The 26024-nt window shown below is 31.1% G+C and overlaps 17 non-coding genes across 17 annotated transcripts in view; all 17 read left to right on the forward strand.

Annotated features, from left to right (window-relative positions):
• Positions 1-28, forward strand: part of TRNAC-GCA (transfer RNA cysteine (anticodon GCA)) — a 71-nt gene extending 43 nt beyond the window's left edge. The window contains exon 1 of the tRNA in view: positions 1-28. This exon is cut by the window's left edge and continues 43 nt beyond it. This is a non-coding gene — a tRNA (tRNA-Cys).
• A 1327-nt stretch (positions 29-1355) lies between these two features.
• TRNAC-GCA (transfer RNA cysteine (anticodon GCA)) lies at positions 1356-1427 on the forward strand. Its single transcript has one exon. It is a non-coding gene; the product is annotated as a tRNA-Cys (tRNA).
• A 1686-nt stretch (positions 1428-3113) lies between these two features.
• TRNAC-GCA (transfer RNA cysteine (anticodon GCA)) lies at positions 3114-3185 on the forward strand. Its single transcript has one exon. It is a non-coding gene; the product is annotated as a tRNA-Cys (tRNA).
• A 1327-nt stretch (positions 3186-4512) lies between these two features.
• TRNAC-GCA (transfer RNA cysteine (anticodon GCA)) lies at positions 4513-4584 on the forward strand. Its single transcript has one exon. It is a non-coding gene; the product is annotated as a tRNA-Cys (tRNA).
• A 1687-nt stretch (positions 4585-6271) lies between these two features.
• On the forward strand, positions 6272-6343 carry TRNAC-GCA (transfer RNA cysteine (anticodon GCA)). Its single transcript has one exon. It is a non-coding gene; the product is annotated as a tRNA-Cys (tRNA).
• A 1324-nt stretch (positions 6344-7667) lies between these two features.
• On the forward strand, positions 7668-7739 carry TRNAC-GCA (transfer RNA cysteine (anticodon GCA)). Its single transcript has one exon. It is a non-coding gene; the product is annotated as a tRNA-Cys (tRNA).
• A 1688-nt stretch (positions 7740-9427) lies between these two features.
• TRNAC-GCA (transfer RNA cysteine (anticodon GCA)) lies at positions 9428-9499 on the forward strand. The gene has a single exon. It is a non-coding gene; the product is annotated as a tRNA-Cys (tRNA).
• A 1319-nt stretch (positions 9500-10818) lies between these two features.
• Positions 10819-10890, forward strand: TRNAC-GCA (transfer RNA cysteine (anticodon GCA)). Its single transcript has one exon. It is a non-coding gene; the product is annotated as a tRNA-Cys (tRNA).
• A 1327-nt stretch (positions 10891-12217) lies between these two features.
• TRNAC-GCA (transfer RNA cysteine (anticodon GCA)) lies at positions 12218-12289 on the forward strand. The gene has a single exon. It is a non-coding gene; the product is annotated as a tRNA-Cys (tRNA).
• Positions 12290-13976: 1687 nt separating this feature from the next.
• TRNAC-GCA (transfer RNA cysteine (anticodon GCA)) lies at positions 13977-14048 on the forward strand. The gene has a single exon. It is a non-coding gene; the product is annotated as a tRNA-Cys (tRNA).
• Positions 14049-15372: 1324 nt separating this feature from the next.
• TRNAC-GCA (transfer RNA cysteine (anticodon GCA)) lies at positions 15373-15444 on the forward strand. Its single transcript has one exon. It is a non-coding gene; the product is annotated as a tRNA-Cys (tRNA).
• Positions 15445-17132: 1688 nt separating this feature from the next.
• TRNAC-GCA (transfer RNA cysteine (anticodon GCA)) lies at positions 17133-17204 on the forward strand. The gene has a single exon. It is a non-coding gene; the product is annotated as a tRNA-Cys (tRNA).
• A 1324-nt stretch (positions 17205-18528) lies between these two features.
• TRNAC-GCA (transfer RNA cysteine (anticodon GCA)) lies at positions 18529-18600 on the forward strand. The gene has a single exon. It is a non-coding gene; the product is annotated as a tRNA-Cys (tRNA).
• A 1688-nt stretch (positions 18601-20288) lies between these two features.
• On the forward strand, positions 20289-20360 carry TRNAC-GCA (transfer RNA cysteine (anticodon GCA)). The gene has a single exon. It is a non-coding gene; the product is annotated as a tRNA-Cys (tRNA).
• A 1319-nt stretch (positions 20361-21679) lies between these two features.
• TRNAC-GCA (transfer RNA cysteine (anticodon GCA)) lies at positions 21680-21751 on the forward strand. The gene has a single exon. It is a non-coding gene; the product is annotated as a tRNA-Cys (tRNA).
• Positions 21752-23439: 1688 nt separating this feature from the next.
• On the forward strand, positions 23440-23511 carry TRNAC-GCA (transfer RNA cysteine (anticodon GCA)). Its single transcript has one exon. It is a non-coding gene; the product is annotated as a tRNA-Cys (tRNA).
• A 1324-nt stretch (positions 23512-24835) lies between these two features.
• On the forward strand, positions 24836-24907 carry TRNAC-GCA (transfer RNA cysteine (anticodon GCA)). The gene has a single exon. It is a non-coding gene; the product is annotated as a tRNA-Cys (tRNA).
• The last annotated feature ends 1117 nt before the right edge of the window (positions 24908-26024 follow it).

Consider the following 26024-nt stretch of genomic DNA (forward strand, 5'->3'; position numbering starts at 1 on the left):
GGTCCCTGGTTAAATCCAGGTGCCCCCTTTACCAAAATTTTAAAGTGTAAAGGTACTGATTCAATTTGCAGTTTATAGCTAGTTTGAAACTTAAGTACAGGAAAAGCTAACACAAGTAAGAGCAAGAAAACAAAAAAAGTGAAACTTTAACATTATATACTTCCTGATAACACAGTTGGAGTGGTAAATTTCAATTTTTTTATAGAAATTTTTACAGAAATCTATAATTTAGAGAAGGCAAATATAAAGGACCTACCTAGTTTCTCTTATAAAAGTACTTTCTTTCAAAAAATGGTTAAAAATGAAGAAGTAGGAGAAGCCTTATTGCAATATCAGTCTGAGTTCAATCCCTAATCCCACCAACAGTTCCAGAACCTTGATTTAATTTCTGTCCTTTCTATAGTAATATATTTAGAATAGTATAATATAACTGAACATGAAACATGTGTACTTTAATACTCACCCTCATTGATAATTAAATATGGAAAAACATCACTTAAATAGTGATACTTTAACATTATAAACTTCCTGATAGCACAGTTAGAGTGGCAGATTTCATTTTTTTGATAGAGATTTTTACAGAAATCTATAATTTATAGAAGGCAAATATAAAGGACCTACCTAGTTTCTCTTAAAAAAGTACTTTCTTTCCCAAATGGTTAAACTGAAGAAGTAGGAGAAGCCTTATTACAATAACAGTCTGAGTTCAATCCCTAATCCCACCAACAGTTCCAGAACCTCAATTTAATTTCTGTCCTTTCTATAGTAATATATTTAGAATAGTATAATATAACTGAACATGAAACATGTGTACTTTAATACTCACCCTCTTTGATAATTAAATAAGGAATTATTAAGCAATTACATTGCAGTATTCTGGAACTGTTGTTGTAATTGGGGGTTGATCTCAGACTGATTTTGCAACTAGGCCATTCGAATTTATGCATCAAACATTAATTTTGAACATCTGAGCCCACAAGCCCAAAAATCAAAATGTCCTATTTTATTAGCAATAATATACTGTTGTCAGCTACTTTTTTAAGCAATTTATATAGGTTTGTTACTAAGAATTTGTATTTTCTTAGTTCTGTTTGGTCTCCCAAAATATAAAGTCACAATATGTCATGATGTCACTATAACTGACCAAATTGGAGCTTTAGATGATCAAAGTTCCCTTTTGAGCATGCTCACAGCTTACACCTATGTGAACTCTGCAATCAAGCCCAGATTAATAACTCCAAAGCATCACCATAAATATACATATTAATTTTTTATCCTATAAGACAACATATATAGTACAAACACCTATACTTTCAGACTGCAATGTGAATGTTTTTAAAATCTTGTATGCAATTGGGGGTATAGCTCGGTGGTAGAGCATTCGACTGCAGATTGAGAGGTCCCTGGTTCAAATCTGGGTGCCCCCTTTACCAAAATTTTAAAGTGTAAAGGTACTGATTCAATTTGCAGTTTATAGCTAGTTTGAAACTCAAGTACAGGAAAAGCTAACACAAGTAAGAGCAAGAAAACAAAAAAAGTGAAAATTTAACATTATATACTTCCTGATAACACAGTTAGAGTGGTAAATTTCATTTTTTTTATAGAAATTTTTACAGAAATCTATAATTTAGAGAAGGCAAATATAAAGGACCTACCTAGTTTCCCTTATAAAAGTACTTTCTTTCAAAAAATGGTTAAAAATGAAGAAGTAGGAGAAGCCTTATTGAAATATCAGTCTGAGTTCAATCCCTAATCCCACCAACAGTTCCAGAACCTTGATTTAATTTCTGTCCTTTCTATAGTAATATATTTAGAATAGTATAATATAACAACATGAAACATGTGTACTTTAATGCTCACCCTCATTGATAATTAAATAAGGAAAAACATCACTTAAATAGTGATACTTTAACATTATAAACTTCCTGATAGCAAAGTTAGCGTGGCAAATTTCATTTTTTTGATAGAGATTTTTACAGAAATCTATAATTTATAGAAGGCAAATATAAAGGACCTACCTAGTTTCTCTTAAAAAAGTACTTTCTTTCCCAAATGGTTAAACTGAAGAAGTAGGAGAAGCCTTATTACAATAACAGTCTGAGTTCAATCCCTAATCCCACCAACAGTTCCAGAACCTCAATTTAATTTCTGTCCTTTCTATAGTAATATATTTAGAATAGTATAATATAACTGAACATGAAACATGTGTACTTTAATACTCACCCTCATTGATAATTAAATAAGGAAAAACATCACTTAAATAGTGATACTTTAACATTATAAACTTCCTGATAGCACAGTTAGAGTGGCAGATTTCATTTTTTTGATAGAGATTTTTACAGAAATCTATAATTTATAGAAGGCAAATATAAAGGACCTACCTAGTTTCTCTTAAAAAAGTACTTTCTTTCCCAAATGGTTAAACTGAAGAAGTAGGAGAAGCCTTATTACAATAACAGTCTGAGTTCAATCCCTAATCCCACCAACAGTTCCAGAACCTCAATTTAATTTCTGTCCTTTCTATAGTAATATATTTAGAATAGTATAATATAACTGAACATGAAACATGTGTACTTTAATACTCACCCTCTTTGATAATTAAATAAGGAATTATTAAGCAATTACATTGCAGTATTCTGGAACTGTTGTTGTAATTGGGGGTTAATCTCAGACTGATTTTGCAACTAGGCCATTCGAATTTATGCATCAAACATTAATTTTGAACATCTGTGCCCACAAGCCCAAAAATCAAAATGTCCTATTTTATTAGCAATAATATACTGTTGTCAGCTACTTTTTGAAATAATTTATATAGGTTTGTTACTAAGAATTTGTATTTTCTTAGTTCTGTTTGGTCTCCCAAAATATAGTCACAATATGTCATGACGTCACTATAACTGACCAAATTGGAGCTTTAGATGATCAAAGTTCCCTTTTGAGCATGCTCACAGCTTACACCTATGTGAACTCTGCAATCAAGCCCAGATTAATAACTCCAAAGCATCACCATAAATATACATATTAATTTTTTATCCTATAAGACAACATATATAGTACAAACACCTATACTTTCAGACTGCAATGTGAATGTTTTTAAAATCTTGTATGCAATTGGGGGTATTGCTCAGTGGTAGAGCATTCGACTGCAGATCGAGAGGTCCCTGGTTCAAATCTGGGTGCCCCCTTTACCAAAATTTTAAAGTGTAAAGGTACTGATTCAATTTGCAGTTTATAGCTAGTTTGAAACTCAAGTACAGGAAAAGCTAACACAAGTAAGAGCAAGAAAACAAAAAAAGGGAAAATTTAACATTATATACTTCCTGATAACACAGTTAGAGTGGTAAATTTGATTTTTTTTATAGAAATTTTTACAGAAATCTATAATTTAGAGAAGGCAAATATAAAGGACCTACCTAGTTTCCCTTATAAAAGTACTTTCTTTCAAAAAATGGTTAAAAATGAAGAAGTAGGAGAAGCCTTATTGCAATATCAGTCTGAGTTCAATCCCTAATCCCACCAACAGTTCCAGAACCTTGAATTAATTTCTGTCCTTTCTATAGTAATATATTTAGAATAGTATAATATAACTGAACATGAAACATGTGTACTTTAATACTCACCCTCATTGATAATTAAATAAGGAAAAACATCACTTAAATAGTGATACTTTAACATTATAAACATTGTGATAGCACAGTCAGAGTGGCAGATTTCATTTTTTTGATAGAGATTTTTACAGAAATCTATAATTTATAGAAGGCAAATATAAAGGACCTACCTAGTTTCTCTTAAAAAAGTACTTTCTTTCCCAAATGGTTAAACTGAAGAAGTAGGAGAAGCCTTATTACAATAACAGTCTGAGTTCAATCCCTAATCCCACCAACAGTTCCAGAACCTCAATTTAATTTCTGTCCTTTCTATAGTAATATATTTAGAATAGAATAATATAACTGAACATGAAACATGTGTACTTTAATACTCACCCTCTTTGATAATTAAATAAGGAATTATTAAGCAATTACATTGCAGTATTCTGGAACTGTTGTTGTAATTGGGGGTTGATCTCAGACTGATTTTTCAACTAGGCCATTCGAATTTATGCATCAAACATTAATTTTGAACATCTGAGCCCACAAGCCCAAAAATCAAAATGTCCTATTTTATTAGCAATAATATACTGTTGTCAGCTACTTTTTTAAGTAATTTATATAGGTTTGTTACTAAGAATTTGTATTTTCTTAGTTCTGTTTGGTCTCCCAAAATATAAAGTCACAATATGTCCTGATGTCACTATAACTGACCAAATTGGAGCTTTAGATGATCAAAGTTCCCTTTTGAGCATGCTCACAGCTTACACCTATGTTAACTCTGCAATCAAGCCCAGATTAATAACTCCAAAGCATCACCATAAATATACATATTAATTTTTTATCCTATATGACAACATATATAGTACAAACACCTATACTTTCAGACTGCAATGTGAATGTTTTTAAAATCTTCTACGCAATTGGGGGTATAGCTCAGTGGTAGAGCATTCGACTGCAGATCGAGAGGTCCCTGGTTCAAATCCGGGTGCCCCCTTTACCAAAATTTTAAAGTGTAAAGGTACTGATTCAATTTGCAGTTTACAGCTAGTTTGAAACTCAAGTACAGGAAAAGCTAACACAAGTAAGAGCAAGAAAACAAAAAAAGTGAAAATTTAACATTATATACTTCCTGATAACACAGTTAGAGTGGTAAATTTCATTTTTTTTATAAAAATTTTTACAGAAATCTATAATTTAGAGAAGGCAAATATAAAGGACCTACCTAGTTTCTCTTATAAAAGTACTTTCTTTCAAAAAATGGTTAAAAATGAAGAAGTAGGAGAAGCCTTATTGCAATATCAGTCTGAGTTCAATCCCTAATCCCACCAACAGTTCCAGAACCTTGATTTAATTTCTGTCCTTTCTATAGTAATATATTTAGAATAGTATAATATAACTGAACATGAAACATGTGTACTTTAATACTCACCCTCATTGATAATTAAATATGGAAAAACATCACTTAAATAGTGATACTTTAACATTATAAACTTCCTGATAGCACAGTTAGAGTGGCAGATTTCATTTTTTTGATAGAGATTTTTACAGAAATCTATAATTTATAGAAGGCAAATATAAAGGACTACCTAGTTTCTCTTAAAAAAGTACTTTCTTTCCCAAATGGTTAAACTGAAGAAGTAGGTGAAGCCTTATTACAATAACAGTCTGAGTTCAATCCCTAATCCCACCAACAGTTCCAGAACCTCAATTTAATTTCTGTCCTTTCTATAGTAATATATTTAGAATAGTATAATATAACTGAACATGAAACATGTGTACTTTAATACTCACCCTCATTGATAATTAAATAAGGAAAAACATCACTTAAATAGTGATACTTTAACATTATAAACTTCCTGATAGCACAGTTAGAGTGGCAGATTTCATTTTTTTGATAGAGATTTTTACAGAAATCTATAATTTATAGAAGGCAAATATAAAGGACCTACCTAGTTTCTCTTAAAAAAGTACTTTCTTTCCCAAATGGTTAAACTGAAGAAGTAGGAGAAGCCTTATTACAATAACAGTCTGAGTTCAATCCCTAATCCCACCAACAGTTCCAGAACCTCAATGTAATTTCTGTCCTTTCTATAGTAATATATTTAGAATAGTATAATATAACTGAACATGAAACATGTGTACTTAAATACTCACCCTCTTTGATAATTAAATAAGGAATTATTAAGCAATTACATTGCAGTATTCTGGAACTGTTGTTGTAATTGGGGGTTGATCTCAGACTGATTTTGCAACTAGGCCATTCGAATTTATGCATCAAACATTAATTTTGAACATCTGAGCCCACAAGCCCAAAAATCAAAATCTCCTATTTTATTAGCAATAATATACTGTTGTCAGCTACTTTTTGAAATAATTTATATAGGTTTGTTACTAAGAATTTGTATTTTCTTAGTTCTGTTTGGTCTCCCAAAATATAGTCACAATATGTCATGATGTCACTATAACTGACCAAATTGGAGCTTTAGATGATCAAAGTTCCCTTTTGAGCATGCTCACAGCTTACACCTATGTGAACTCTGCAATCAAGCCCAGATTAATAACTCCAAAGCATCACCATAAATATACATATTAATTTTTTATCCTACAAGACAACATATATAGTACAAACACCTATACTTTCAGACTGCAATGTGAATGTTTTTAAAATCTTGTATGCAATTGGGGGTATAGCTCAGTAGTAGAGCATTCGACTGCAGATCGAGAGGTCCCTGGTTCAAATCTGGGTGCCCCCTTTACCAAAATTTTAAAGTGTAAAGGTACTGATTCAATTTGCAGTTTATAGCTAGTTTGAAACTCAAGTACAGGAAAAGCTAACACAAGTAAGAGCAAGAAAACAAAAAAAGTGAAAATTTAACATTATATACTTCCTGATAACACAGTTAGAGTGGTAAATTTCATTTTTTTTATAGAAATTTTTACAGAAATCTATAATTTAGAGAAGGCAAATATAAAGGACCTACCTAGTTTCCCTTATAAAAGTACTTTCTTTCAAAAAATGGTTAAAAATGAAGAAGTAGGAGAAGCCTTATTGCAATATCAGTCTGAGTTCAATCCCTAATCCCACCAACAGTTCCAGAACCTTGATTTAATTTCTGTCCTTTCTATAGTAATATATTTAGAATAGTATAATATAACTGAACATGAAACATGTGTACTTTAATACTCACCCTCATTGATAATTAAATAAGGAAAAACATCACTTAAATAGTGATACTTTAACATTATAAACTTTGTGATAGCACAGTCAGAGTGGCAGATTTCATTTTTTTGATAGAGATTTTTACAGAAATCTATAATTTATAGAAGGCAAATATAAAGGACCTACCTAGTTTCTCTTAAAAAAGTACTTTCTTTCCCAAATGGTTAAACTGAAGAAGTAGGAGAAGCCTTATTACAATAACAGTCTGAGATCAATCCCTAATCCCACCAACAGTTCCAGAACCTCAATTTAATTTCTGTCCTTTCTATAGTAATATATTTAGAATAGAATAATATAACTGCACATGAAACATGTGTACTTTAATACTCACCCTCTTTGATAATTAAATAAGGAATTATTAAGCAATTACATTGCAGTATTCTGGAACTGTTGTTGTAATTGGGGGTTGATCTCAGACTGATTTTTCAACTAGGCCATTCGAATTTATGCATCAAACATTAATTTTGAACATCTGAGCCCACAAGCCCAAAAATCAAAATGTCCTATTTTATTAGCAATAATATACTGTTGTCAGCTACTTTTTGAAATAATTTATATAGGTTTGTTACTAAGAATTTGTATTTTCTTAGTTCTGTTTGGTCTCCCAAAATATAGTCACAATATGTCATGATGTCACTATAACTGACCAAATTGGAGCTTTAGATGATCAAAGTTCCCTTTTGAGCATGCTCACAGCTTACACCTATGTGAACTCTGCAATCAAGCCCAGATTAATAACTCCAAAGCATCACCATAAATATACATATTAAATTTTTATCCTATAAGACAACATATATAGTACAAACACCTATACTTTCAGACTGCAATGTGAATGTTTTTTAAATCTTGTATACAATTGGGGTATAGCTCAGTGGTAGAGCATTCGACTGCAGATCGAGAGGTCCCTGGTTCAAATCTGGGTGCCCCCTTTACCAAAATTTTAAAGTGTAAAGGTACTGATTCAATTTGCAGTTTATAGCTAGTTTGAAACTCAAGTACAGGAAAAGCTAACACAAGTAAGAGCAAGAAAATAAAAAAAGTGAAAATTTAACATTATATACTTCCTGATAACACAGTTAGAGTGGTAAATTTGATTTTTTTTATAGAAATTTTTACAGAAATCTATAATTTAGAGAAGGCAAATATAAAGGACCTACCTAGTTTCCCTTATAAAAGTACTTTCTTTCAAAAAATGGTTAAAAATGAAGAAGTAGGAGAAGCCTTATTGCAATATCAGTCTGAGTTCAATCCCTAATCCCACCAACAGTTCCAGAACCTTGATTTAATTTCTGTCCTTTCTATAGTAATATATTTAGAATAGTATAATATAACTGAACATGAAACATGTGTACTTTAATGCTCACCCTCATTGATAATTAAATAAGGAAAAACATCACTTAAATAGTGCTACTTTAACATTATAAACTTCCTGATAGCACAGTTAGAGTGGCAGATTTCATTTTTTTGATAGAGATTTTTACAGAAATCTATAATTTATAGAAGGCAAATATAAAGGACCTACCTAGTTTCTCTTAAAAAAGTACTTTCTTTCCCAAATGGTTAAACTGAAGAAGTAGGAGAAGCCTTATTACAATAACAGTCTGAGTTCAATCCCTAATCCCACCAACAGTTCCAGAACCTCAATTTAATTTCTGTCCTTTCTATAGTAATATATTTAGAATAGTATAATATAACTGAACATGAAACATGTGTACTTTAATACTCACCCTCATTGATAATTAAATAAGGAAAAACATCACTTAAACAGTGATACTTTAACATTATAAACTTCCTGATAGCACAGTTAGAGTGGCAGATTTCATTTTTTTGATAGAGATTTTTACAGAAATCTATAATTTATAGAAGGCAAATATAAAGGACCTACCTAGTTTCTCTTAAAAAAGTACTTTCTTTCCCAAATGGTTAAACTGAAGAAGTAGGAGAAGCCTTATTACAATAACAGTCTGAGTTCAATCCCTAATCCCACCAACAGTTCCAGAACCTCAATTTAATTTCTGTCCTTTCTATAGTAATATATTTAGAATAGTATAATATAACTGAACATGAAACATGTGTACTTTAATACTCACCCTCTTTGATAATTAAATAAGGAATTATTAAGCAATTACATTGCAGTATTCTGGAACTGTTGTTGTAATTGGGGGTTAATCTCAGACTGATTTTGCAACTAGGCCATTCGAATTTATGCATCAAACATTAATTTTGAACATCTGAGCCCACAAGCCCAAAAATCAAAATCTCCTATTTTATTAGCAATAATATACTGTTGTCAGCTACTTTTTGAAATAATTTATATAGGTTTGTTACTAAGAATTTGTATTTTCTTAGTTCTGTTTGGTCTCCCAAAATATAGTCACAATATGTCATGATGTCACTATAACTGACCAAATTGGAGCTTTAGATGATCAAAGTTCCCTTTTGAGCATGCTCACAGCTTACACCTATGTGAACTCTGCAATCAAGCCCAGATTAATAACTCCAAAGCATCACCATAAATATACATATTAATTTTTTATCCTACAAGACAACATATATAGTACAAACACCTATACTTTCAGACTGCAATGTGAATGTTTTTTAAATCTTGTATGCAATTGGGGGTATAGCTCAGTGGTAGAGCATTCGACTGCAGATCGAGAGGTCCCTGGTTCAAATCTGGGTGCCCCCTTTACCAAAATTTTAAAGTGTACACATTCAATTTGCAGTTTATAGCTAGTTTGAAACTCAAGTACAGGAAAAGCTAACACAAGTAAGAGCAAGAAAACAAAAAAAGTGAAAATTTAACATTATATACTTCCTGATAACACAGTTAGAGTGGTAAATTTCATTTTTTTTATAGAAATTTTTACAGAAATCTATAATTTAGAGAAGGCAAATATAAAGGACCTACCTAGTTTCCCTTATAAAAGTACTTTCTTTCAAAAAATGGTTAAAAATGAAGAAGTAGGAGAAGCCTTATTGCAATATCAGTCTGAGTTCAATCCCTAATCCCACCAACAGTTCCAGAACCTTGATTTAATTTCTGTCCTTTCTATAGTAATATATTTAGAATAGTATAATATAACTGAACATGAAACATGTGTACTTTAATACTCACCCTCATTGATAATTAAATAAGGAAAAACATCACTTAAATAGTGATACTTTAACATTATAAACTTTGTGATAGCACAGTCAGAGTGGCAGATTTCATTTTTTTGATAGAGATTTTTACAGAAATCTATAATTTATAGAAGGCAAATATAAAGGACCTACCTAGTTTCTCTTAAAAAAGTACTTTCTTACCCAAATGGTTAAACTGAAGAAGTAGGAGAAGCCTTATTACAATAACAGTCTGAGTTCAATCCCTAATCCCACCAACAGTTCCAGAACCTCAATTTAATTTCTGTCCTTTCTATAGTAATATATTTAGAATAGAATAATATAACTGCACATGAAACATGTGTACTTTAATACTCACCCTCTTTGATAATTAAATAAGGAATTATTAAGCAATTACATTGCAGTATTCTGGAACTGTTGTTGTAATTGGGGGTTGATCTCAGACTGATTTTTCAACTAGGCCATTCGAATTTATGCATCAAACATTAATTTTGAACATCTGAGCCCACAAGCCCAAAAATCAAAATGTCCTATTTTATTAGCAATAATATACTGTTGTCAGCTACTTTTTGAAATAATTTATATAGGTTTGTTACTAAGAATTTGTATTTTCTTAGTTCTGTTTGGTCTCCCAAAATATAGTCACAATATGTCATGATGTCACTATAACTGACCAAATTGGAGCTTTAGATGATCAAAGTTCCCTTTTGAGCATGCTCACAGCTTACACCTATGTGAACTCTGCAATCAAGCCCAGATTAATAACTCCAAAGCATCACCATAAATATACATATTAAATTTTTATCCTATAAGACAACATATATAGTACAAACACCTATACTTTCAGACTGCAATGTGAATGTTTTTTAAATCTTGTATGCAATTGGGGGTATAGCTCAGTGGTAGAGCATTCGACTGCAGATCGAGAGGTCCCTGGTTCAAATCTGGGTGCCCCCTTTACCAAAATTTTAAAGTGTAAAGGTACTGATTCAATTTGCAGTTTATAGCTAGTTTGAAACTCAAGTACAGGAAAAGCTAACACAAGTAAGAGCAAGAAAACAAAAAAAGGGAAAATTTAACATTATATACTTCCTGATAACACAGTTAGAGTGGTAAATTTGATTTTTTTTATAGAAATTTTTACAGAAATCTATAATTTAGAGAAGGCAAATATAAAGGACCTACCTAGTTTCCCTTATAAAAGTACTTTCTTTCAAAAAATGGTTAAAAATGAAGAAGTAGGAGAAGCCTTATTGCAATATCAGTCTGAGTTCAATCCCTAATCCCACCAACAGTTCCAGAACCTTGAATTAATTTCTGTCCTTTCTATAGTAATATATTTAGAATAGTATAATATAACTGAACATGAAACATGTGTACTTTAATACTCACCCTCATTGATAATTAAATAAGGAAAAACATCACTTAAATAGTGATACTTTAACATTATAAACATTGTGATAGCACAGTCAGAGTGGCAGATTTCATTTTTTTGATAGAGATTTTTACAGAAATCTATAATTTATAGAAGGCAAATATAAAGGACCTACCTAGTTTCTCTTAAAAAAGTACTTTCTTTCCCAAATGGTTAAACTGAAGAAGTAGGAGAAGCCTTATTACAATAACAGTCTGAGTTCAATCCCTAATCCCACCAACAGTTCCAGAACCTCAATTTAATTTCTGTCCTTTCTATAGTAATATATTTAGAATAGAATAATATAACTGAACATGAAACATGTGTACTTTAATACTCACCCTCTTTGATAATTAAATAAGGAATTATTAAGCAATTACATTGCAGTATTCTGGAACTGTTGTTGTAATTGGGGGTTGATCTCAGACTGATTTTTCAACTAGGCCATTCGAATTTATGCATCAAACATTAATTTTGAACATCTGAGCCCACAAGCCCAAAAATCAAAATGTCCTATTTTATTAGCAATAATATACTGTTGTCAGCTACTTTTTTAAGTAATTTATATAGGTTTGTTACTAAGAATTTGTATTTTCTTAGTTCTGTTTGGTCTCCCAAAATATAAAGTCACAATATGTCCTGATGTCACTATAACTGACCAAATTGGAGCTTTAGATGATCAAAGTTCCCTTTTGAGCATGCTCACAGCTTACACCTATGTTAACTCTGCAATCAAGCCCAGATTAATAACTCCAAAGCATCACCATAAATATACATATTAATTTTTTATCCTATATGACAACATATATAGTACAAACACCTATACTTTCAGACTGCAATGTGAATGTTTTTAAAATCTTGTACGCAATTGGGGGTATAGCTCAGTGGTAGAGCATTCGACTGCAGATCGAGAGGTCCCTGGTTCAAATCCGGGTGCCCCCTTTACCAAAATTTTAAAGTGTAAAGGTACTGATTCAATTTGCAGTTTACAGCTAGTTTGAAACTCAAGTACAGGAAAAGCTAACACAAGTAAGAGCAAGAAAACAAAAAAAGTGAAAATTTAACATTATATACTTCCTGATAACACAGTTAGAGTGGTAAATTTCATTTTTTTTATAAAAATTTTTACAGAAATCTATAATTTAGAGAAGGCAAATATAAAGGACCTACCTAGTTTCTCTTATAAAAGTACTTTCTTTCAAAAAATGGTTAAAAATGAAGAAGTAGGAGAAGCCTTATTGCAATATCAGTCTGAGTTCAATCCCTAATCCCACCAACAGTTCCAGAACCTTGATTTAATTTCTGTCCTTTCTATAGTAATATATTTAGAATAGTATAATATAACTGAACATGAAACATGTGTACTTTAATACTCACCCTCATTGATAATTAAATATGGAAAAACATCACTTAAATAGTGATACTTTAACATTATAAACTTCCTGATAGCACAGTTAGAGTGGCAGATTTCATTTTTTTGATAGAGATTTTTACAGAAATCTATAATTTATAGAAGGCAAATATAAAGGACTACCTAGTTTCTCTTAAAAAAGTACTTTCTTTCCCAAATGGTTAAACTGAAGAAGTAGGAGAAGCCTTATTACAATAACAGTCTGAGTTCAATCCCTAATCCCACCAACAGTTCCAGAACCTCAATTTAATTTCTGTCCTTTCTATAGTAATATATTTAGAATAGTATAATATAACTGAACATGAAACATGTGTACTTTAATACTCACCCTCATTGATAATTAAATAAGGAAAAACATCACTTAAATAGTGATACTTTAACATTATAAACTTCCTGATAGCACAGTTAGAGTGGCAGATTTCATTTTTTTGATAGAGATTTTTACAGAAATCTATAATTTATAGAAGGCAAATATAAAGGACCTACCTAGTTTCTCTTAAAAAAGTACTTTCTTTCCCAAATGGTTAAACTGAAGAAGTAGGAGAAGCCTTATTACAATAACAGTCTGAGTTCAATCCCTAATCCCACCAACAGTTCCAGAACCTCAATGTAATTTCTGTCCTTTCTATAGTAATATATTTAGAATAGTATAATATAACTGAACATGAAACATGTGTACTTAAATACTCACCCTCTTTGATAATTAAATAAGGAATTATTAAGCAATTACATTGCAGTATTCTGGAACTGTTGTTGTAATTGGGGGTTGATCTCAGACTGATTTTGCAACTAGGCCATTCGAATTTATGCATCAAACATTAATTTTGAACATCTGAGCCCACAAGCCCAAAAATCAAAATCTCCTATTTTATTAGCAATAATATACTGTTGTCAGCTACTTTTTGAAATAATTTATATAGGTTTGTTACTAAGAATTTGTATTTTCTTAGTTCTGTTTGGTCTCCCAAAATATAGTCACAATATGTCATGATGTCACTATAACTGACCAAATTGGAGCTTTAGATGATCAAAGTTCCCTTTTGAGCATGCTCACAGCTTACACCTATGTGAACTCTGCAATCAAGCCCAGATTAATAACTCCAAAGCATCACCATAAATATACATATTAATTTTTTATCCTACAAGACAACATATATAGTACAAACACCTATACTTTCAGACTGCAATGTGAATGTTTTTAAAATCTTGTATGCAATTGGGGGTATAGCTCAGTAGTAGAGCATTCGACTGCAGATCGAGAGGTCCCTGGTTCAAATCTGGGTGCCCCCTTTACCAAAATTTTAAAGTGTAAAGGTACTGATTCAATTTGCAGTTTATAGCTAGTTTGAAACTCAAGTACAGGAAAAGCTAACACAAGTAAGAGCAAGTAAACAAAAAAAGTGAAAATTTAACATTATATACTTCCTGATAACACAGTTAGAGTGGTAAATTTCATTTTTTTTATAGAAATTTTTACAGAAATCTATAATTTAGAGAAGGCAAATATAAAGGACCTACCTAGTTTCCCTTATAAAAGTACTTTCTTTCAAAAAATGGTTAAAAATGAAGAAGTAGGAGAAGCCTTATTGCAATATCAGTCTGAGTTCAATCCCTAATCCCACCAACAGTTCCAGAACCTTGATTTAATTTCTGTCCTTTCTATAGTAATATATTTAGAATAGTATAATATAACTGAACATGAAACATGTGTACTTTAATACTCACCCTCATTGATAATTAAATAAGGAAAAACATCACTTAAATAGTGATACTTTAACATTATAAACTTTGTGATAGCACAGTCAGAGTGGCAGATTTCATTTTTTTGATAGAGATTTTTACAGAAATCTATAATTTATAGAAGGCAAATATAAAGGACCTACCTAGTTTCTCTTAAAAAAGTACTTTCTTTCCCAAATGGTTAAACTGAAGAAGTAGGAGAAGCCTTATTACAATAACAGTCTGAGTTCAATCCCTAATCCCACCAACAGTTCCAGAACCTCAATTTAATTTCTGTCCTTTCTATAGTAATATATTTAGAATAGAATAATATAACTGCACATGAAACATGTGTACTTTAATACTCACCCTCTTTGATAATTAAATAAGGAATTATTAAGCAATTACATTGCAGTATTCTGGAACTGTTGTTGTAATTGGGGGTTGATCTCAGACTGATTTTTCAACTAGGCCATTCGAATTTATGCATCAAACATTAATTTTGAACATCTGAGCCCACAAGCCCAAAAATCAAAATGTCCTATTTTATTAGCAATAATATACTGTTGTCAGCTACTTTTTGAAATAATTTATATAGGTTTGTTACTAAGAATTTGTATTTTCTTAGTTCTGTTTGGTCTCCCAAAATATAGTCACAATATGTCATGATGTCACTATAACTGACCAAATTGGAGCTTTAGATGATCAAAGTTCCCTTTTGAGCATGCTCACAGCTTACACCTATGTGAACTCTGCAATCAAGCCCAGATTAATAACTCCAAAGCATCACCATAAATATACATATTAAATTTTTATCCTATAAGACAACATATATAGTACAAACACCTATACTTTCAGACTGCAATGTGAATGTTTTTTAAATCTTGTATGCAATTGGGGTATAGCTCAGTGGTAGAGCATTCGACTGCAGATCGAGAGGTCCCTGGTTCAAATCTGGGTGCCCCCTTTACCAAAATTTTAAAGTGTAAAGGTACTGATTCAATTTGCAGTTTATAGCTAGTTTGAAACTCAAGTACAGGAAAAGCTAACACAAGTAAGAGCAAGAAAATAAAAAAAGTGAAAATTTAACATTATATACTTCCTGATAACACAGTTAGAGTGGTAAATTTGATTTTTTTTATAGAAATTTTTACAGAAATCTATAATTTAGAGAAGGCAAATATAAAGGACCTACCTAGTTTCCCTTATAAAAGTACTTTCTTTCAAAAAATGGTTAAAAATGAAGAAGTAGGAGAAGCCTTATTGCAATATCAGTCTGAGTTCAATCCCTAATCCCACCAACAGTTCCAGAACCTTGATTTAATTTCTGTCCTTTCTATAGTAATATATTTAGAATAGTATAATATAACTGAACATGAAACATGTGTACTTTAATGCTCACCCTCATTGATAATTAAATAAGGAAAAACATCACTTAAATAGTGCTACTTTAACATTATAAACTTCCTGATAGCACAGTTAGAGTGGCAGATTTCATTTTTTTGATAGAGATTTTTACAGAAATCTATAATTTATAGAAGGCAAATATAAAGGACCTACCTAGTTTCTCTTAAAAAAGTACTTTCTTTCCCAAATGGTTAAACTGAAGAAGTAGGAGAAGCCTTATTACAATAACAGTCTGAGTTCAATCCCTAATCCCACCAACAGTTCCAGAACCTCAATTTAATTTCTGTCCTTTCTATAGTAATATATTTAGAATAGTATAATATAACTGAACATGAAACATGTGTACTTTAATACTCACCCTCATTGATAATTAAATAAGGAAAAACATCACTTAAACAGTGATACTTTAACATTATAAACTTCCTGATAGCACAGTTAGAGTGGCAGATTTCATTTTTTTGATAGAGATTTTTACAGAAATCTATAATTTATAGAAGGCAAATATAAAGGACCTACCTAGTTTCTCTTAAAAAAGTACTTTCTTTCCCAAATGGTTAAACTGAAGAAGTAGGAGAAGCCTTATTACAATAACAGTCTGAGTTCAATCCCTAATCCCACCAACAGTTCCAGAACCTCAATGTAATTTCTGTCCTTTCTATAGTAATATATTTAGAATAGTATAATATAACTGAACATGAAACATGTGTACTTAAATACTCACCCTCTTTGATAATTAAATAAGGAATTATTAAGCAATTACATTGCAGTATTCTGGAACTGTTGTTGTAATTGGGGGTTGATCTCAGACTGATTTTGCAACTAGGCCATTCGAATTTATGCATCAAACATTAATTTTGAACATCTGAGCCCACAAGCCCAAAAATCAAAATCTCCTATTTTATTAGCAATAATATACTGTTGTCAGCTACTTTTTGAAATAATTTATATAGGTTTGTTACTAAGAATTTGTATTTTCTTAGTTCTGTTTGGTCTCCCAAAATATAGTCACAATATGTCATGATGTCACTATAACTGACCAAATTGGAGCTTTAGATGATCAAAGTTCCCTTTTGAGCATGCTCACAGCTTACACCTATGTGAACTCTGCAATCAAGCCCAGATTAATAACTCCAAAGCATCACCATAAATATACATATTAATTTTTTATCCTACAAGACAACATATATAGTACAAACACCTATACTTTCAGACTGCAATGTGAATGTTTTTAAAATCTTGTATGCAATTGGGGGTATAGCTCAGTAGTAGAGCATTCGACTGCAGATCGAGAGGTCCCTGGTTCAAATCTGGGTGCCCCCTTTACCAAAATTTTAAAGTGTAAAGGTACTGATTCAATTTGCAGTTTATAGCTAGTTTGAAACTCAAGTACAGGAAAAGCTAACACAAGTAAGAGCAAGTAAACAAAAAAAGTGAAAATTTAACATTATATACTTCCTGATAACACAGTTAGAGTGGTAAATTTCATTTTTTTTATAGAAATTTTTACAGAAATCTATAATTTAGAGAAGGCAAATATAAAGGACCTACCTAGTTTCCCTTATAAAAGTACTTTCTTTCAAAAAATGGTTAAAAATGAAGAAGTAGGAGAAGCCTTATTGCAATATCAGTCTGAGTTCAATCCCTAATCCCACCAACAGTTCCAGAACCTTGATTTAATTTCTGTCCTTTCTATAGTAATATATTTAGAATAGTATAATATAACTGAACATGAAACATGTGTACTTTAATACTCACCCTCATTGATAATTAAATAAGGAAAAACATCACTTAAATAGTGATACTTTAACATTATAAACTTTGTGATAGCACAGTCAGAGTGGCAGATTTCATTTTTTTGATAGAGATTTTTACAGAAATCTATAATTTATAGAAGGCAAATATAAAGGACCTACCTAGTTTCTCTTAAAAAAGTACTTTCTTTCCCAAATGGTTAAACTGAAGAAGTAGGAGAAGCCTTATTACAATAACAGTCTGAGTTCAATCCCTAATCCCACCAACAGTTCCAGAACCTCAATTTAATTTCTGTCCTTTCTATAGTAATATATTTAGAATAGAATAATATAACTGCACATGAAACATGTGTACTTTAATACTCACCCTCTTTGATAATTAAATAAGGAATTATTAAGCAATTACATTGCAGTATTCTGGAACTGTTGTTGTAATTGGGGGTTGATCTCAGACTGATTTTTCAACTAGGCCATTCGAATTTATGCATCAAACATTAATTTTGAACATCTGAGCCCACAAGCCCAAAAATCAAAATGTCCTATTTTATTAGCAATAATATACTGTTGTCAGCTACTTTTTGAAATAATTTATATAGGTTTGTTACTAAGAATTTGTATTTTCTTAGTTCTGTTTGGTCTCCCAAAATATAGTCACAATATGTCATGATGTCACTATAACTGACCAAATTGGAGCTTTAGATGATCAAAGTTCCCTTTTGAGCATGCTCACAGCTTACACCTATGTGAACTCTGCAATCAAGCCCAGATTAATAACTCCAAAGCATCACCATAAATATACATATTAAATTTTTATCCTATAAGACAACATATATAGTACAAACACCTATACTTTCAGACTGCAATGTGAATGTTTTTTAAATCTTGTATGCAATTGGGGTATAGCTCAGTGGTAGAGCATTCGACTGCAGATCGAGAGGTCCCTGGTTCAAATCTGGGTGCCCCCTTTACCAAAATTTTAAAGTGTAAAGGTACTGATTCAATTTGCAGTTTATAGCTAGTTTGAAACTCAAGTACAGGAAAAGCTAACACAAGTAAGAGCAAGAAAATAAAAAAAGTGAAAATTTAACATTATATACTTCCTGATAACACAGTTAGAGTGGTAAATTTGATTTTTTTTATAGAAATTTTTACAGAAATCTATAATTTAGAGAAGGCAAATATAAAGGACCTACCTAGTTTCCCTTATAAAAGTACTTTCTTTCAAAAAATGGTTAAAAATGAAGAAGTAGGAGAAGCCTTATTGCAATATCAGTCTGAGTTCAATCCCTAATCCCACCAACAGTTCCAGAACCTTGATTTAATTTCTGTCCTTTCTATAGTAATATATTTAGAATAGTATAATATAACTGAACATGAAACATGTGTACTTTAATGCTCACCCTCATTGATAATTAAATAAGGAAAAACATCACTTAAATAGTGCTACTTTAACATTATAAACTTCCTGATAGCACAGTTAGAGTGGCAGATTTCATTTTTTTGATAGAGATTTTTACAGAAATCTATAATTTATAGAAGGCAAATATAAAGGACCTACCTAGTTTCTCTTAAAAAAGTACTTTCTTTCCCAAATGGTTAAACTGAAGAAGTAGGAGAAGCCTTATTACAATAACAGTCTGAGTTCAATCCCTAATCCCACCAACAGTTCCAGAACCTCAATTTAATTTCTGTCCTTTCTATAGTAATATATTTAGAATAGTATAATATAACTGAACATGAAACATGTGTACTTTAATACTCACCCTCATTGATAATTAAATAAGGAAAAACATCACTTAAACAGTGATACTTTAACATTATAAACTTCCTGATAGCACAGTTAGAGTGGCAGATTTCATTTTTTTGATAGAGATTTTTACAGAAATCTATAATTTATAGAAGGCAAATATAAAGGACCTACCTAGTTTCTCTTAAAAAAGTACTTTCTTTCCCAAATGGTTAAACTGAAGAAGTAGGAGAAGCCTTATTACAATAACAGTCTGAGTTCAATCCCTAATCCCACCAACAGTTCCAGAACCTCAATTTAATTTCTGTCCTTTCTATAGTAATATATTTAGAATAGTATAATATAACTGAACATGAAACATGTGTACTTTAATACTCACCCTCTTTGATAATTAAATAAGGAATTATTAAGCAATTACATTGCAGTATTCTGGAACTGTTGTTGTAATTGGGGGTTAATCTCAGACTGATTTTGCAACTAGGCCATTCGAATTTATGCATCAAACATTAATTTTGAACATCTGAGCCCACAAGCCCAAAAATCAAAATCTCCTATTTTATTAGCAATAATATACTGTTGTCAGCTACTTTTTGAAATAATTTATATAGGTTTGTTACTAAGAATTTGTATTTTCTTAGTTCTGTTTGGTCTCCCAAAATATAGTCACAATATGTCATGATGTCACTATAACTGACCAAATTGGAGCTTTAGATGATCAAAGTTCCCTTTTGAGCATGCTCACAGCTTACACCTATGTGAACTCTGCAATCAAGCCCAGATTAATAACTCCAAAGCATCACCATAAATATACATATTAATTTTTTATCCTACAAGACAACATATATAGTACAAACACCTATACTTTCAGACTGCAATGTGAATGTTTTTTAAATCTTGTATGCAATTGGGGGTATAGCTCAGTGGTAGAGCATTCGACTGCAGATCGAGAGGTCCCTGGTTCAAATCTGGGTGCCCCCTTTACCAAAATTTTAAAGTGTACACATTCAATTTGCAGTTTATAGCTAGTTTGAAACTCAAGTACAGGAAAAGCTAACACAAGTAAGAGCAAGAAAACAAAAAAAGTGAAAATTTAACATTATATACTTCCTGATAACACAGTTAGAGTGGTAAATTTCATTTTTTTTATAGAAATTTTTACAGAAATCTATAATTTAGAGAAGGCAAATATAAAGGACCTACCTAGTTTCCCTTATAAAAGTACTTTCTTTCAAAAAATGGTTAAAAATGAAGAAGTAGGAGAAGCCTTATTGCAATATCAGTCTGAGTTCAATCCCTAATCCCACCAACAGTTCCAGAACCTTGATTTAATTTCTGTCCTTTCTATAGTAATATATTTAGAATAGTATAATATAACTGAACATGAAACATGTGTACTTTAATACTCACCCTCATTGATAATTAAATAAGGAAAAACATCACTTAAATAGTGATACTTTAACATTATAAACTTTGTGATAGCACAGTCAGAGTGGCAGATTTCATTTTTTTGATAGAGATTTTTACAGAAATCTATAATTTATAGAAGGCAAATATAAAGGACCTACCTAGTTTCTCTTAAAAAAGTACTTTCTTTCCCAAATGGTTAAACTGAAGAAGTAGGAGAAGCCTTATTACAATAACAGTCTGAGTTCAATCCCTAATCCCACCAACAGTTCCAGAACCTCAATTTAATTTCTGTCCTTTCTATAGTAATATATTTAGAATAGAATAATATAACTGCACATGAAACATGTGTACTTTAATACTCACCCTCTTTGATAATTAAATAAGGAATTATTAAGCAATTACATTGCAGTATTCTGGAACTGTTGTTGTAATTGGGGGTTGATCTCAGACTGATTTTTCAACTAGGCCATTCGAATTTATGCATCAAACATTAATTTTGAACATCTGAGCCCACAAGCCCAAAAATCAAAATGTCCTATTTTATTAGCAATAATATACTGTTGTCAGCTACTTTTTGAAATAATTTATATAGGTTTGTTACTAAGAATTTGTATTTTCTTAGTTCTGTTTGGTCTCCCAAAATATAGTCACAATATGTCATGATGTCACTATAACTGACCAAATTGGAGCTTTAGATGATCAAAGTTCCCTTTTGAGCATGCTCACAGCTTACACCTATGTGAACTCTGCAATCAAGCCCAGATTAATAACTCCAAAGCATCACCATAAATATACATATTAAATTTTTATCCTATAAGACAACATATATAGTACAAACACCTATACTTTCAGACTGCAATGTGAATGTTTTTTAAATCTTGTATGCAATTGGGGGTATAGCTCAGTGGTAGAGCATTCGACTGCAGATCGAGAGGTCCCTGGTTCAAATCTGGGTGCCCCCTTTACCAAAATTTTAAAGTGTAAAGGTACTGATTCAATTTGCAGTTTATAGCTAGTTTGAAACTCAAGTACAGGAAAAGCTAACAGAAGTAAGAGCAAGAAAATAAAAAAAGTGAAAATTTAACATTATATACTTCCTGATAACACAGTTAGAGTGGTAAATTTGATTTTTTTTATAGAAATTTTTACAGAAATCTATAATTTAGAGAAGGCAAATATAAAGGACCTACCTAGTTTCCCTTATAAAAGTACTTTCTTTCAAAAAATGGTTAAAAATGAAGAAGTAGGAGAAGCCTTATTGCAATATCAGTCTGAGTTCAATCCCTAATCCCACCAACAGTTCCAGAACCTTGATTTAATTTCTGTCCTTTCTATAGTAATATATTTAGAATAGTATAATATAACTGAACATGAAACATGTGTACTTTAATGCTCACCCTCATTGATAATTAAATAAGGAAAAACATCACTTAAATAGTGCTACTTTAACATTATAAACTTCCTGATAGCACAGTTAGAGTGGCAGATTTCATTTTTTTGATAGAGATTTTTACAGAAATCTATAATTTATAGAAGGCAAATATAAAGGACCTACCTAGTTTCTCTTAAAAAAGTACTTTCTTTCCCAAATGGTTAAACTGAAGAAGTAGGAGAAGCCTTATTACAATAACAGTCTGAGTTCAATCCCTAATCCCACCAACAGTTCCAGAACCTCAATTTAATTTCTGTCCTTTCTATAGTAATATATTTAGAATAGTATAATATAACTGAACATGAAACATGTGTACTTTAATACTCACCCTCATTGATAATTAAATAAGGAAAAACATCACTTAAACAGTGATACTTTAACATTATAAACTTCCTGATAGCACAGTTAGAGTGGCAGATTTCATTTTTTTGATAGAGATTTTTACAGAAATCTATAATTTATAGAAGGCAAATATAAAGGACCTACCTAGTTTCTCTTAAAAAAGTACTTTCTTTCCCAAATGGTTAAACTGAAGAAGTAGGAGAAGCCTTATTACAATAACAGTCTGAGTTCAATCCCTAATCCCACCAACAGTTCCAGAACCTCAATTTAATTTCTGTCCTTTCTATAGTAATATATTTAGAATAGTATAATATAACTGAACATGAAACATGTGTACTTTAATACTCACCCTCTTTGATAATTAAATAAGGAATTATTAAGCAATTACATTGCAGTATTCTGGAACTGTTGTTGTAATTGGGGGTTAATCTCAGACTGATTTTGCAACTAGGCCATTTGAATTTATGCATCAAACATTAATTTTGAACATCTGAGCCCACAAGCCCAAAAATCAAAATGTCCTATTTTATTAGCAATAATATACTGTTGTCAGCTACTTTTTGAAATAATTTATATAGGTTTGTTACTAAGAATTTGTATTTTCTTAGTTCTGTTTGGTCTCCCAAAATATAGTCACAATATGTCATGATGTCACTATAACTGACCAAATTGGAGCTTTAGATGATCAAAGTTCCCTTTTGAGCATGCTCACAGCTTACACCTATGTGAACTCTGCAATCAAGCCCAGATTAATAACTCCAAAGCATCACCATAAATATACATATTAATTTTTTATCCTACAAGACAACATATATAGTACAAACACCTATACTTTCAGACTGCAATGTGAATTTTTTTTAAATCTTGTATGCAATTGGGGGTATAGCTCAGTGGTAGAGCATTCGACTGCAGATCGAGAGGTCCCTGGTTCAAATCTGGGTGCCCCCTTTACCAAAATTTTAAAGTGTAAAGGTACTGATTCAATTTGCAGTTTATAGCTAGTTTGAAACTCAAGTACAGGAAAAGCTAACACAAGTAAGAGCAAGAAAACAAAAAAAGTGAAAATTTAACATTATATACTTCCTGATAACACAGTTAGAGTGGTAAATTTCATTTTTTTTATAGAAATTTTTACAGAAATCTATAATTTAGAGAAGGCAAATATAAAGGACCTACCTAGTTTCCCTTATAAAAGTACTTTCTTTCAAAAAATGGTTAAAAATGAAGAAGTAGGAGAAGCCTTATTGCAATATCAGTCTGAGTTCAATCCCTAATCCCACCAACAGTTCCAGAACCTTGATTTAATTTCTGTCCTTTCTATAGTAATATATTTAGAATAGTATAATATAACTGAACATGAAACATGTGTACTTTAATACTCACCCTCATTGATAATTAAATAAGGAAAAACATCACTTAAATAGTGATACTTTAACATTATAAACTTTGTGATAGCACAGTCAGAGTGGCAGATTTCATTTTTTTGATAGAGATTTTTACAGAAATCTATAATTTATAGAAGGCAAATATAAAGGACCTACCTAGTTTCTCTTAAAAAAGTACTTTCTTTCCCAAATGGTTAAACTGAAGAAGTAGGAGAAGCCTTATTACAATAACAGTCTGAGTTCAATCCCTAATCCCACCAACAGTTCCAGAACCTCAATTTAATTTCTGTCCTTTCTATAGTAATATATTTAGAATAGAATAATATAACTGCACATGAAACATGTGTACTTTAATACTCACCCTCTTTGATAATTAAATAAGGAATTATTAAGCAATTACATTGCAGTATTCTGGAACTGTTGTTGTAATTGGGGGTTGATCTCAGACTGATTTTTCAACTAGGCCATTCGAATTTATGCATCAAACATTAATTTTGAACATCTGAGCCCACAAGCCCAAAAATCAAAATGTCCTATTTTATTAGCAATAATATACTGTTGTCAGCTACTTTTTGAAATAATTTATATAGGTTTGTTACTAAGAATTTGTATTTTCTTAGTTCTGTTTGGTCTCCCAAAATATAGTCACAATATGTCATGATGTCACTATAACTGACCAAATTGGAGCTTTAGATGATCAAAGTTCCCTTTTGAGCATGCTCACAGCTTACACCTATGTGAACTCTGCAATCAAGCCCAGATTAATAACTCCAAGCATCACCATAAATATACATATTAATTTTTTATCCTATAAGACAACATATATAGTACAAACACCTATACTTTCAGACTGCAATGTGAATGTTTTTTAAATCTTGTATGCAATTGGGGGTATAGCTCAGTGGTAGAGCATTCGACTGCAGATCGAGAGGTCCCTGGTTTAAATCTGGGTGCCCCCTTTACCAAAATTTTAAAGTGTAAAGGTACTGATTCAATTTGCAGTTTATAGCTAGTTTGAAACTCAAGTACAGGAAAAGCTAACACAAGTAAGAGCAAGAAAATAAAAAAAGTGAAAATTTAACATTATATACTTCCTGATAACACAGTTAGAGTGGTAAATTTGATTTTTTTTATAGAAATTTTTACAGAAATCTATAATTTAGAGAAGGCAAATATAAAGGACCTACCTAGTTTCCCTTATAAAAGTACTTTCTTTCAAAAAATGGTTAAAAATGAAGAAGTAGGAGAAGCCTTATTGCAATATCAGTCTGAGTTCAATCCCTAATCCCACCAACAGTTCCAGAACCTTGATTTAATTTCTGTCCTTTCTATAGTAATATATTTAGAATAGTATAATATAACTGAACATGAAACATGTGTACTTTAATGCTCACCCTCATTGATAATTAAATAAGGAAAAACATCACTTAAATAGTGATACTTTAACATTATAAACTTCCTGATAGCACAGTTAGAGTGGCAGATTTCATTTTTTTGATAGAGATTTTTACAGAAATCTATAATTTATAGAAGGCAAATATAAAGGACCTACCTAGTTTCTCTTAAAAAAGTACTTTCTTTCCCAAATGGTTAAACTGAAGAAGTAGGAGAAGCCTTATTACAATAACAGTCTGAGTTCAATCCCTAATCCCACCAACAGTTCCAGAACCTCAATTTAATTTCTGTCCTTTCTATAGTAATATATTTAGAATAGTATAATATAACTGAACATGAAACATGTGTACTTTAATACTCACCCTCATTGATAATTAAATAAGGAAAAACATCACTTAAACAGTGATACTTTAACATTATAAACTTCCTGATAGCACAGTTAGAGTGGCAGATTTCATTTTTTTGATAGAGATTTTTACAGAAATCTATAATTTATAGAAGGCAAATATAAAGGACCTACCTAGTTTCTCTTAAAAAAGTACTTTCTTTCCCAAATGGTTAAACTGAAGAAGTAGGAGAAGCCTTATTACAATAACAGTCTGAGTTCAATCCCTAATCCCACCAACAGTTCCAGAACCTCAATTTAATTTCTGTCCTTTCTATAGTAATATATTTAGAATA

The sequence above is a fragment of the Taudactylus pleione genome, unplaced genomic scaffold (genome assembly GCF_031769625.1).
Source record: "Taudactylus pleione unplaced genomic scaffold, aTauple2 ptg000021l, whole genome shotgun sequence".
NCBI lineage: Eukaryota > Metazoa > Chordata > Amphibia > Anura > Myobatrachidae > Taudactylus > Taudactylus pleione.